Consider the following 14,157-nt stretch of genomic DNA (forward strand, 5'->3'; position numbering starts at 1 on the left):
GTGCTCATTTCCAAGTTATAGTCCCTCAGAAAATGATTATGAAATAATTAATATGGATAGTTAATATGGATAGTTAATATGGATAGTTAATATGGATCTAATTGAGTGTTGGTTAAATGTTCAAAACTGCAACATTAACAAATCTGTGATTAATTCCCTTCTGAATGCAGTAAGAGATTGTTAGTTTTTCTGGATTGATGAACTCGACCGTGTGTGAATACCAAGTGAGGGACAAAATAAGACTCGTGAAATGCAGTTGGCGTAAGTCACTCAAATTTGCAGCTCCGATGTGAATATACTGAAGACATACTAATCAATTCAAGGGGCATTGTTCTCAGAGACACGATACAGAAGGTGATGGAGATTGTGTCAATTATTGTCTTTTCTAGATTTTCTAACCTTTGCATAAATACGATGGAAAAGTTCCACAAGGTATGATTACTGCACAGAAACTCTTTCCCTCTCACCAACACTGACCTTTTGATAATCTCCTTCTTTCTCTCATTCTTCTGTGGTCTGAGGTCTCTACAATTTGCATAATAAGAAAAAGTAACCTTTAAAAGCTTCATTTCTATTTGTAATGGGGAAGGATGTGTGCAACTAGATGGAAATCAGCTAAAGCCCATTTATTTTCTTAACATTAGCGAAATGACAGTGGATGGTTCTGTACAACCATTTTTTTCTCAAAAATAATTATTCTTACAAAACATTTCAGGGATAAATTTAACTCGATTTCCTTGGAGCTGAGTGTGTCAGATGCCTGATTTCGAACTTACCTGATTTTAAATATGTCTTGAGGGACAAAGTGTGAAACAAGCAATAGATCAAAATCAAACACTGGGCTTGAAGCATTGACTCTGCTTTTCTCCACTGTTGCCGCCAGGACTGCTGAGTTTCTCCAGCAATTTCTATTTTTGTTGTGATCTCCAGTATCTGCAGTGCTTTGGTTTATAATCGTATGATCAGGCAGGATATGGCCAGACATGGATTGACAAAACATTTACAGCAGGGCAAAAGGAACGTGGAAGTGCCAGAGTGCTCTTGTCAAGATGAAACATGGGATTAAAAGTTCTGTAGAATCCTAGAAATTGAGGAATGTACAGGATTGGAAAAGGAAAAAGAAAGGGAAGCCCAAGGTAGGTATGGAGGACTCTAAACACCAGAGGAGTAAAGTAGAAGTCACTGCCTGAATGAGTGTTAGAGGAAGGAACCATCGCAACATTTAATAAGTATTTAGGCGAGCACTTGAAATGCCGTAGCATCCAAGACTATGGGTCAAGTGCTGGAAAAAGGGATCAGGATAGTTAAGTGCTTGGTGACTGATAAAGACATGATGGGCTGAAGGGTTTCATTCCATACTCTTTGGTTCTATGACTCACAAAATTACTAAAGCAAAAGGAAAAATACTTCTTTACTACATGAGAGGAGTGTGCTGATTGATTGGTTTGGCTGCCATGGAAGATTTTGATGAATTAATTTTGACTTGGAAGCTTTATTATCACTGTAATTTGATATGGACTCTTATAAAGATCCCTGTAGCATCTTCATATGCTTCACAAAACAATTTTGGGTGGGAATGGCCACTTGGCCCATCTTTAAGTATCTGTTCAGAGATTTCTATAGATTCCTCTGCCATGGTGCAGCCCATTATTATTAATCAATTCCAGATTCTTAATCTTTGGTATTCCATTCGGACATGGATGACATTTTGAGGGTGGACAGGTGTTAAACAGAAAATGTTGGATCAGCCTACCAGTATTGGATTGTTAGTAATCTTTCGGACTGAGCTCTGAATTTTATGTGATTTGGTCAATGAAGTATCTCCATCTGCTCTTGCAGCCTCTCCAAAGGGCATTGCTCTCCAATGGCATTTCAAAGTGGTGGCACCAGCAGAGACAAAGAGACCAGTGTTTCCATGCTCCAAAGTGGCAGGAACACACTGAGACAAGTTAAAATTGGTGAGGATTCATAGAATCACAGAGGTCTACAGTACAGAAATAGGTCCTTTAGCCCATTGAGTCTGTGCCAGTCAAACAAAAAGCATCTAACTATTCTAAGGAGTAAGTGAGGACTGCAGCTGCTGGAGATCAGAGTCAAAAAATGGTGCTGGAAAAGCACAGCAGATCAGGCAGCATCTGAGGAGCAGGAAAATCAACATTTCGGGCATTAGCCTAAAGTCGGTTCTCCTGCTCCTCAGCTGCTGCCTGACCTGCTGTGCTTTTCCAGCATCAAACTCTCAAACATAACTATTGTAATCCCATTTTTCATTTCTTAAGAGATCATTGAAATTATATCGAAAAGATTTTTTTTACCATGGTCTCTTTTTGGAGAGGAGAAAGTGAAGACTGCAGATGCTGGAGATCAGAGCTGAAAATGTGTTGCTGGAAAAGCGCAGCAGGTCAGGCAGCATCCAAGGAGCAGGAGAATCGACGTTTCGGGCATCAGCCCTTCTTTTTGGAGAGGGAATCTATTTCCAAACTTAGCAGGACTACAGTCTAAGTACTGTGTCCACTTTTGACACTGCAATACTGAAAGGTTAGAAAAGGAACAACACTGGGAACACCAAAAGTCCAGAATTTTAAGATTCATCTCCAGGGCACTTGTTTTAGAAATGGCTTTGAAATCTGTGTTTTGTTTCAATTCTCTTTTAAAACTTCTGTTTATGAGTTGCAAAAATATTGGAGACATCAAAAAGGCTTTTTGAGTGAATGGAAATGAATTGATGTAAGCCCACAGGAGTAGACTATTTGGCACCTTGTACCTGTGTTGTCATTTCAATAAAATCACAGCTGATCGGAATGTTGCCTCAAATCCAATGTCACTCACTTTCCTGGTTTAAAGAGAATATCTTCAATCTTGTGCGGAAACCTCAATGTTTAATTCACGGTGGACCAAATCAGCATGGCTTCTCCAAGATGCTGCCTGTTAGGGGGAAATATAAATCCATGGGAAGTTTTGAAAATTTGTAGTTATTTTCAGTCAAACAGATACTGTTCTGTGCTGCCGATGGAAGTATCAAAATTATTCTGAAATGGGATTGTATAGGTAAAAATAGGTCATTTTTCCTGTTTAAGATTCTGGAAGGAATGGCGTGTTGAGAACCATGTGTCAGACAGCAGGTCAAGAATGTCAGATAGGCGATCGAAGAAACAGAAAATAGTGTGGAAACAGGTAGAAATCTGGAATTATAATTCCTGCTAATCCAGAGGGCATAGCATGAACACAGACTGGATAAACTGAATGGTCTGCTCAGTGTTACTTCGATATAATTCTGAGAGCTGTGCACATGTGCTTGGGACAAAATTGTAAACTGATGAATACATTTTGCACTATTTCTGTATTTGTTCAAATATTTTATTGCAAGTTATATTTGTACCAGAACAGAAGGCCACATTTTCAAAATATCTTTTCTCACACAGCACCCACACACCTCAAGATAGAATTTTCCTTCTCCACCTCATTGATATCAAATGTTCATGTGGAGTACAGTCACCCACCTCCTCATTTATCAATGGTTTCTATTCAGATTGTAAGCTAAGCAAATGCAAAACCTACCCACTTGGGCTAGTTCCAGGGTAACAGAGGGGAGAGGGACGGAGCAGCAGCAGGTGATTGGTGGGAGTGGGATTGAATATTTGAAATGAGACATGCACCAGGCTGAATATGATTCTTCTTCACAACTTAGAAGAATTATGTTAGCCTCAAAAGGTTAACTCTTCCTCTTTGTACAGATTCTGCCAAGTTTCACCAGCATTCTCTGTTTGCTTCAGATTTTCAGTGTCCACAGTATTTTTAAACAAAACAGAAATAGCTGGAATCATTCAGCAGGTTTGGCAGCACCTATGGTGAGAAATCAGAGTTAACATTTTCAGTCAAGTGACCCTACTTCAGAACTGATTGTAGCGAGGGGAAGATGGGGTGGGAAGAAGGGGAAGGAGGAAACGATTGGTGGAGGTGGAGCCCAGAGAGAGAGAGAGGAAAGCAGCTGGGCAGACAAAGGAATGGATAAGACTCAGCCTGGAAAAATCAATAGCTGCTAATGGGCACCATTAGTAGTTGACAATGGGTTGTTTGTGATGACAAAGCCTGGTGTCCAGGGTTTGGATTAAGGACATGAGCAGAAGGTGACATAGGCAGAAGGTGCACAGGTCCTAAAATTGTTGGAAGTTGATATTGAGTCCAGATACCTGCAAATTTCCCAAGGGGAAAATGAAACGTTGTTCTTCGAGCTCGCACTGAGATTCCTTGGAGCACTGCAGCAAGGCAGAGACAGAGATGTTGGCCGGGGAACTCAGTGGTGTGTCAAAGTGGCAGGCAAATGGATGCTTAGGGGCACTTTTGTGGACAGGAGTTAAATGTTCTGTAGTTCGTCCATATTTTGATTTCTTTCCCACAATGTAGACGAGACCACACTGTGACCAGTGAATACAGTAGACTAGATTGAGTGAAGTGCAGGTAAATCGTTGCTTCACCTATTGAGAATCTGTATTGTGTCAGCTGAATACTGACACAACATCTTTCCATTAATTTAAAGTATAGATGGGTGCTGAGCCTTTGAAACACTCTTCTGTATCCTTTTTTGATATGCTAGTCGCTGGGGCTACAGATACTGAGGAGGGATAAAGTAGATGGGGAGGTGTTACATCTTCTGTGATTGCAATGAGAGGGTGTCATGGGGGTGGGAAGTTGTTGGAAGTGGACCTAGAGGGGACGGTCCCTCAGGAAGGCTGACAAGGGAGGAGAGAGGAATATGCATCAAGTGATAGCATCCCACTAGAAGTGATGAAAATAGCATTGGTGATCCTCTGGATGTGAATTCTGGCAGGATGGAAGGTGAGGACGAAGGGGTCTCTCTTGTTGTTGTAGGAGGGGGGTGAGTGCTAAAGTGTGGGAGATTGGCCAGACACAGCTGAGGCCCTTGTCAACCATGGTGGTGAGAAATCCTTGGTTGAAGAAAAAGGTGGACATTTTGAATGCCGCTTTGTTGAAATTGACCGCAATTTCCCCTCAGACGTGGTTGATGATGCTTTCCACCGCATCTCCTCCACTTACTGCTCCTCTGCCTTTGAACCCTGCCCCTCCAATCGCCACCAGGACAGAACCCCACTGGTCCTCACCTACCACCCCACCAACCTCCAGATACATCATATCATCCTTCGTCATTTCTGCCACCTCCAAACAGACCCCACCACCAAGGATATATTTCCCTCCCCTCCCCTATCAGCGTTCCGGAAAGACCACTCCTTCCACAACTCCCTCGTCAGGTCCACATCCCCCACCAACCCAACCTCCACTCCCAGCACCTTCCCCTGCAACCGCAAGAAATGCAAAACTTGCGCCCACACCTCCCCTCTCACTTCCCTCCAAGGCCACAAGGGATCCTTCCATATCCGTCAGAAATTCACCTGAACCTCCACACACATCATTTACTGCATCCGCTGCACCCGATGTGGCCACCTATACATTGGGGAGACAGGGCACCTACTTGCGGAGCGTTTCAGAGAACACCTCTGGGACACCCGCACCAACCAACCCAACCGCCCCGTGGCTGAATACTTTAACTCCCCCCCCCACTCCACCAAGGACATGCAGGTCCTTGGCCTCCTCCATCGCCAGACCATGGCAACACGACGCCTGGAGAAAGAGTGCCTTATCTTCCGTCTAAGAACCCTCCAACCACAAGGGATAAATGCAGATTTCTCCAGCTTTCTCATTTCCCCTCCCCCCACCTTTTCTCAGTCCCAACCATCAGACTCAGCACCGCCTTCTTGACCTGCAATCTTCTTCCCGACCTCTCCGCCCCCACCCCCTCTCCGGCCTATCACCCTCACCTTAACCTCCCTCCACCTATCATATTCCCAACGCCCATCCCCCATGTCCCTCCTCCCTACCTTTTATCTTAGCCTGCTTGGCACACCCTCCTCATTCCTGAAGAAGGGCTTATGCCTGAAACGTTGATTCTCCTGTTCCTTTGATGCTGCCTGACCTGCTGCGCTTTTCCAGCAATACATTTTTAAGCCATAATTAGAACAGATGCAATGGAGGTGGAAGAAATGAGAGAATGGAATGAGTCTTTACATGAAACACTGTGTGAGGACATATATTTGAGATAACTATGGGAGTTGGTGGGTTTATAATGAATATCAGTTGCTAGCCTACAGAAACAGAGCTGTTGAGGAAGGGAAGAGAGGAGTTGGAGCTCTAAAGATGAGAGTGGGGTGGAAATTGGATGTGAAATAGACAAACCTTTCAATTCCAGACAAGAGCAGGAGGTTTATTCCCTTCTCCCAGTTTCTCTGTCTCTGTCACATTCTCTGTTCCAATGATGCCAACTTCTACAAGGAACTCTGTGAAATGTTCACTTTTATCCTCAAACAATGGTTCCCCACTGCTGTGATTAACTAAATAAACTAGCCTCCCATTCTAACTCCAGTTTCCAGGTCATGGTCTGTAGCCTTGCAGGTTCCAGCACTTTGGGTGCAGATCCTTTGAAATGAGTTAAGAGTTACCATCTTAACCAAAAAAACTGGGCAGTGACTTCCATACACCCACCACCTCTGATGAAAAGAGTTTTCCTCATATGTCCTTCTATTATGTTACAGAGAATGTTATTGAATACTATAGCATATCATAAAAGGATACCAGAAGAATGTTTCAAAGGCTCAGCACACATCTATACTTTAAATCAATGGAAAGATGAAATCTCAGTATTCAGCTGACACAATATAGTCAGATTCCCAATGCAGTTGAATGCAGGAAAGAACTTCATCCACTGAATGTAGTATCTAATGAATGTGAATATTTACATAATCCTGGACAATCTAACATCATAGAATCCCTACAGTGTGGAAACAAGCCTCTTGGCCCAACAGGTTCACACCGACCCTCCGAAGAGTAACCCATCCACACCCTTTCCCTTACATTTACCCCTGAGTGATGCACCTAACCTACACATCCCTGAACACTACAGGCAATTTAACATGGTCAATTCACCTCACCTGCATATCTTTGGATTGTGGGAGGAAACCGGACCACCTGGGGAAACTCATGCAGACACAAGAAAAAGTGCAGACTCCACACAGACAGTCGCCCGAGACTGGAATTGAATCTGGGTCCCTGGTGCTATGAGGCATCAGTGCTAATCACTGAGCCACCATGTCGTCAATTGCCTTTTAAGGATAATGACGTATGATCAATCAGAATATTAAAAATATGCTTAATTTTCAAACAGCATCTAATCATTGTGGTTGAAGTTTGTAATACTCATCAAAAGATATCTGACTCCAAATTAGGCTTCCTTATTGTTCATGACTCATTCGAGGTACTGTAAACCATATCTCTGAAGAGAATGGGCCTAACATCATGAAAATGTCCTCCCCACAATAATATCGTCACAGATGAGCATGCTGAGTCAGGGTTCAGAACACCCTTTCCCGTACCTGTGAAAATTCTGTAAGTTGAGAAAGGGGTTGAGAATTGCAGAATGAAGATCTGCCACCATTTTTCAATCCTACAATTTTTTTTCTGACACAGAAGGAAGCATGAAAATTAGATCTAATATCATCACTGTCTAGCTTCAAGTGGAAAGAGCAAACTGCAATGATCAGAATTCTCAGCATTGGCTTTGAGGTTTGATTCTTAATCCAAATGGTTAGTTAATGTTTTGCCCTTATTATACACTCAATAGGATAAGAATGACTTGAGAAGTATTGCAGCACAAAATAAAGCACTTTATTAACCCACAAGTAAATGACAAGGGCTATATTCAGGTGTAATTAAATGAAATATGTTTGATAACATTGTCTGTTTGCAGAGGGAAGGAGATGCTCTCTGTATATATGGCAAAGTGTACCTTATATTCCCTTGAACAACCTTAATTTCAAAAATGAATCTGGTTCTAATTAACAAATCCTTGAGAAAACAACAATGCGCATGTTAGAATGATGAATAACATTCACTAAAGACCTTACTCCAACTCTCTAAGTGACACAAATTTAAATATAGAGTATGGCTGGCAATGATTATGAAAGCAAACTGATATGTCATGAATCAATGTAGAAAGATGCAATTTGGTGTCTTCTTTGAACCAGGCTTGTTTTTGGAGGATTTCTCTAATGTTTCACTCCGGTGAGTTTCATGAGTTGCTATTTTAAGAAATGCCTGAGAATCAAGTGCCAGTGCTTACTCAGTGGTGGCACACATACATGTAAATTAGGGAGTTGTATTTTTAATTCCCACTGTAGAGACACGAGAGCATGAGCTATGATATCTCAGTGTGGCTTGGAGATATTATTGAGACACAGGTAGCATCAAACATAACTAGTATATTATACATTAAGAATAGTCTTTTGGTGGTATATGACTTAAGTATTTCTGAAAGAAAGATACTTTTTAGAGTCATTGAATCATATTGTTGTAGCTTTTCATCTTGCACTATTCAGGGCAATTCATAAGTACTCAAATATATAAGGGGCATAAGTGATGTTACAAAGGTGAAATGTTATGCAATATAAGGAAATAGTGCTGTTTGGTTGGCAAGTGAATTCTGATTGATAGGGGACTGCCATGGATTCAGCATCTGTAAATGATGACTGACAGCTGACTGCCAACCTTTGTTTAAGTTCTAACATATTAAGGAACTCTTTACAACTTTACGTGTTTACATTTCTTACTCTACTGAAGAAATGATCAAACTCACTCAATGTCACATCCAGTCATGTGTTTTCTTCCATCATCATTCTGGGAAGACATATTTTCATAGTCCTAGACCTAATATGATAGAGACAATCTTTCAGTTGAGGTGTTAAACCAAGGCTCTTCATCAGGAAGGGCTTTTGCCCGAAACGTCGATTTCGAAACTCCTTGGATGCTGCCTGAACTGTTGTGCTCTTCCAGCACCACTAATCCTGAATAAAAACAATATCCAACTCCTTTTTGAGTCCTGGTTGTTCTTGCTAATTTTCTGCTTCATGATTTTAACATTGTCTCCTAAAAAGGAGTTTTGCTTGAATTCACATTTTCTTTTATAATTAAAGATATCCCTGTTTGTGAATGTTGTACAGTGTAAAAGGATGTGTCAGAAATCATATTGTCCAAAGCCCTTATAACTTGTAAGTTCATTCAGCTTCATCAAAGAAAGACAGTAGCTCAGTCATCTAACAGACGATCTTCGCATTCTCTTCAATAACGTCATGGCACGGTGGCACAGTGGTTAGCACTGCTGCCTCACAGCGCCAGAGACCCGGGTTCAATTCCCGCCTCAGGCGACTCTCTGTGTGGAGTTTGCACATTCTCCCTGTGTCTGCATGGGTTTGCTCTGGTTTCCTCCCACACTCCAAAGATGTGCAGGTCAGGTGAATTGGCCATGCTAAATTGCCCCTAATGTTAGGTAAGGGGTAGATGTAGGGGTATGGGTGGGTTGCGCTTCAGCAGGGCGGTGTGGACTTGTTGGGCCGAAGGGCCTGTTTCCACACTGTAAGTAATCTAATCTAATCATTTTTAAATTAGAGAGAGAACAAATTTGCACACAGGACTCCAGACGTGATTTCAATGCATATACTCAGTCTGAGGAGGATGTTCCATTAACAGCTGGTTGTTAGTGAAAATGGAAGGAAAAGACACTGGATGGGCTATAAGTTGTTAAGAGGAAGTATTAGAAAGAATAACTGTACTTAAAATTAAGGAACCATAAGTTTAACTAAATGCAGCTGAGGATGTTGAGGGAAGGAAGGGTGAAGATTGCAGAAGCACTGGGCATAATCTTCCAACTGTCCTTCAAATCAGGACTGATGCCTGAGGACTGAAGAAATGATAATGGCACAGAATTAATCACAGAAATAAGGATAAATGCAGAAACTGCAGCCTAAGAACAGTGACTTTAACAAGTGTGGACTAATTACTCACTGAGTTAAAGCAGTTGATATTCAACTCATTTGACTGGGATAACAGTGAGTGTTGATGGTGTTATTTGCTTAATCTAGTGTTCATGGACTTCCAAAAAGGTATTTGATAACATGCTGCATTGCAGTTGTGCCAACAAAGTTTTAACAAAGTTAAAGCTAGTGGAATAAAGGACAGTGGTGGCATGGACATGGAACAAGCCAAGTAACAGAAAACAGACAGCAGCGGTGAACAGTTGATTTTTTCAGACTGGAGAAAGGTATGCAATGACATTCCTCGGGTGTCAATACAAGGATTGCTGCTTTCCATGGTGTTTATTAATGACATAAATTTGAGTGTAGAGGGTACAATTTCAAAATCAGCAGATGATACACAACTCAGAAGTATTGTGTAGATTGAGGAGCAAAGACAAACATTTCATGAGAACTTGGATAGAATGATAGAAAGGGCATGCGTATGGCAGATGGAAGCAATATCTTTAGCCAGAAGGAATAGGGGAAGCAAAATACAATAAAAAGGTATATTTCTATAGGGGCTTCAGGAGTAGAGCATGCTCAGTGAACATATGCATAATTCATTGAAGTTGGAATAGCAATTGAGAAACATGTTAAGAAGGCATGTGGGATCCTGGGCTTTGTAAATAGGTGCGTGGAGCAAAGAAAAAAGAAAATTACACAACCCTAGTTCAGCATCATCTGAATCAATGTGTCCAGTTTTGTGACAGTGCCAAACCAAATCATAAGAGAGTGATGTTAGGAATAACAGTCTCCAGAGATAGAGCAGGAAGAGCAGCATCATAAAGACTTGTTGTGATCTTGCAGTTTCCTGCTTCACTACCTTGGATTCCAACATCTGCAGTTTTATTGTCTCTCATAAAGACTGGGGAAAGAAAACAGTCTTAACAGGTTGACAAACAACATGGGAGTACAGCAACCTCATAAAGATGTGTAGGAGAAGGATAGTGCTGGCAGAGATACAAGCTGGTGGGAGAGAGCCTCTTCAATTTGTTTTGACTTGTCAGAGTCAAAGTGTGATGTTACTGGAAAACGGCTAGGTTATTTGTCAGCATTTATTCCATGTCTCTTTTGATTTGCTGAGTGGAAGAATATAATTAAGTAATAAACTTTTGAGACATTAAAATATTTAAAGCATCCAAATTCCTTAATTAAACAGAATAAAGTAGGCTGGGCTGATGATGTGTCACAACTGAAATATGAGGGAGTGTTGGATGCTGCTGTGATTCATGGTGACCACATTTACAGCAGGTGCTGCTACTCAAAAAACTTCAGCCCATGGTCGATGAACTGCAGTTTGGGGTGTAGACACTGCGAAACACAAGGGAGGGCACTGGATTGTGGAAATGGAGGAAATGATTGGAAGGACAGCAGATCTGACACATGAAAAGACACTGGATCAACTAGGAGTGCATTCATTGGAGTTGAGAAAAATGATGGGGAATCAGAGCGGTGGATGTTGTTTACATGGACCTTGTTAAAGCCTTTGACAATGTATCACATGAACATTAGAAAAGTTATATCACATGGGATTCAGGGCGAGGTTGCCAATCGAATATGAAATTGTCTTGATGATAGGAGACAGAGGGTTGTGTTGGAAGGTGCTTTTTTGGGACTGGAAGCCTGTGACTAGCAGTGTTCCACAGGGATTGGTTTTGGCTCCACTTTTGTTTGTCATTTATGGAACTGAGTTGGATGAGAACATAGGAGGCATGATTAGTAAGTTTGTGGATGACACCAAAATTGGTGGTATAGTTGTCAGTAAAGAAGGTTATCTAAGATTACAAAGCGATATTGATCAATTGGGTCAATGGGCTAAGGTGTTTAATTTGGATAAATGAAACACATTGCAATTTGGGAAAACAAACAAGGGCAGAGTGTGGACAATTAATGGGAGGGCCCTGGGTAGTGTTGTAGAACAGAGAGACCTAAGGGTTCAGGTATATAACACTTTGAAATTTGGGCTGGAAAGGATCTTGGAGTGGGAGGGGAAGGAACCAACTATCATAGTCCATGTAAGTACCAAGGGCATAGGACCAAGACAGAAGTTTGTCTGAAGGATTATGAACTGCTTGGTGTTAAACTAAAAGAGAAGAACCACAAAGGTAATAATCTTAGGTTTACTACTGGAGCTATGTACAAATTGGCATAAGGTAAGTGAGGTTAGAATGGTAAACATGTCATCCAGAAAGAATGGTAAACATGTCATCCAGAAATTGATGTGGGCATTATTTCATGGGGACTGACACCAGAATTGGGGAAAGAGAGTGTTGTTCCATTGGCATGGGCTTTATTTGAACTCTGCTGGGACCAATATGCTGGTGAATCATATAACTAGTGTCGTATATACAGCATTGAACCAATTAGTTGGGGAGAAGGTTCAATTGTAGGAAAGTTTAAAATATGAAAAAGAAATAAGAGAGTAGAGATGCAGGGTAATGAAGAGATGAACAATAATCAAATGTGACAGGAAGGGATAGAAAATATACACAACAGAGTCAGTAGAAATTAGAACCTGAATAAGTAATAAAGGTCAAAGGTTAAGAATATGTAATAAAGGTCAAAGGTTAAGACTCTTTATCTGATTGCACACAACACTTGTAGCAAGATAAATAAGTTGATTGCACAAGTACAAAAAGTGAATATGACTTGATGGCTATTACAGAGACTTGGTTAAAGGGTGACAAAGACTGGAAACTCAGCATTCAAACGTGATTGAAGTTCTTAAAGAATGGACGAGAAAGAAAAAAACGGTGGGTTAGCTTTGCTAATAAAGAAGTTTTAGTGAGATAGGGATATAGGTGCCGTGATGAGGATAGCATTTGGTTGGAAGGAAGGAATAGCAAAAGAAATGGTCACAGGTGGGAGTTGTCTTCAGGTCTCCAAACAGTTGCCTTCGTGGGTTGGGTAAAATAAAAAAAAAATGGTGCTAGAAAAGCACAGTAGGTCAGGCAGTATCTGAGAAGCTAAATCAATGTTTCGGGCAATAGCCCTTCATCAGGAATGGAGGCAGGTAGCCTCTGGGATGGAGAAACCTTGATAGATGTGGAAGGCTCTTTTGGGGCCTTCGCATAAACTGCATCATCCGCCGACATTTCTGCTACGTCCAAACAAAGCCAACTACCAGAGATATATTTACCTCCCCACCCATTTCCACTTTCCACCAAGACCATTCCCTCCATGACTACCTGGTCAGGTCCACGCCCCCAAACAACCCACCCTCCCGTCCTGGCACCTTCCCTTGCCACCGCAGGAATTGCAAAACCTGCACCTACACCTTCATCCAAGGCCCCAAAGGAGCCTTCCACATCCATCAAAGTTTTACCTGCACATCCACCAATATCATTTATTGTATCCGTTGCTCCCGATGCGGTCTCCTCTACATTGGGGAGACTGGACGCCTCCTTGCAGAGCACTTTAGGGAACATCTCCAGGACACCCGCACCAATCAACCCCACCGCCCTGTAGCCAAACATTTCAACTCCCCTTCCCACTCTGCCGAGGACATGCAGGTCCTGGGCCTCCTCCATCGCCACTCCCTCACCACCCCATGCCTGGAGGAAGAACATTTCATTTTCCACCTCGGAACACTTCAACCCCAGGACATCAATGTGGACTTCACCAGTTTCCTCATTTCCCCTCTCCCCACCTTACCCCAGTTCCAAACTTCCAGCTCAGTACCGCCCACAGGACCTATCCTACCTGCCAAACTTCCTTTCCACCTGTCTGCTCCACCCTCCTCTCTGATCTATCACCTTCATCCCCCCCCATTCACCTATTGTACTCTTTGCTACCTTCCCCCACCCTCCTCTCTGACCTATCACCTCCATCCTCACTCTCATTTACCTATTGTACTCTTTGCTACCTTCTTCCCAGCCCCACCCCCCTACCCCAACCCCCATTTATCTCTCCACCCTGGAAGCTCCCTGCCTCCATTCCTGATGAAGGGCTTTTGCCCAAAACGTCAATTTTCCTGCTCCTTAGATGCTGCCTGACCTGCTGTACTTTTCCAGCACCACTCTAATCTAGACTCTGGTTTCCAGCATCTGCAGTCCTCAATTTTGCCTAAAATTTTAAAAAAAGTAAACAGTGGAGGCATGGAAGAAGGACACTACAATTGTCATCAGCGTATTGACTTAATGAATCAGCTAGGTATGGGTAATTTGGACAGTGAATTTGCAGGTATTGTTTCTTAGAGCAGTAGATTGCCGAACCTGTCCAGGTAGTTTATTTATAGAAATGC

The sequence above is a fragment of the Chiloscyllium punctatum genome, chromosome 16 (assembly GCF_047496795.1).
Source record: "Chiloscyllium punctatum isolate Juve2018m chromosome 16, sChiPun1.3, whole genome shotgun sequence".
Taxonomy (NCBI): Eukaryota; Metazoa; Chordata; class Chondrichthyes; order Orectolobiformes; family Hemiscylliidae; genus Chiloscyllium; species Chiloscyllium punctatum.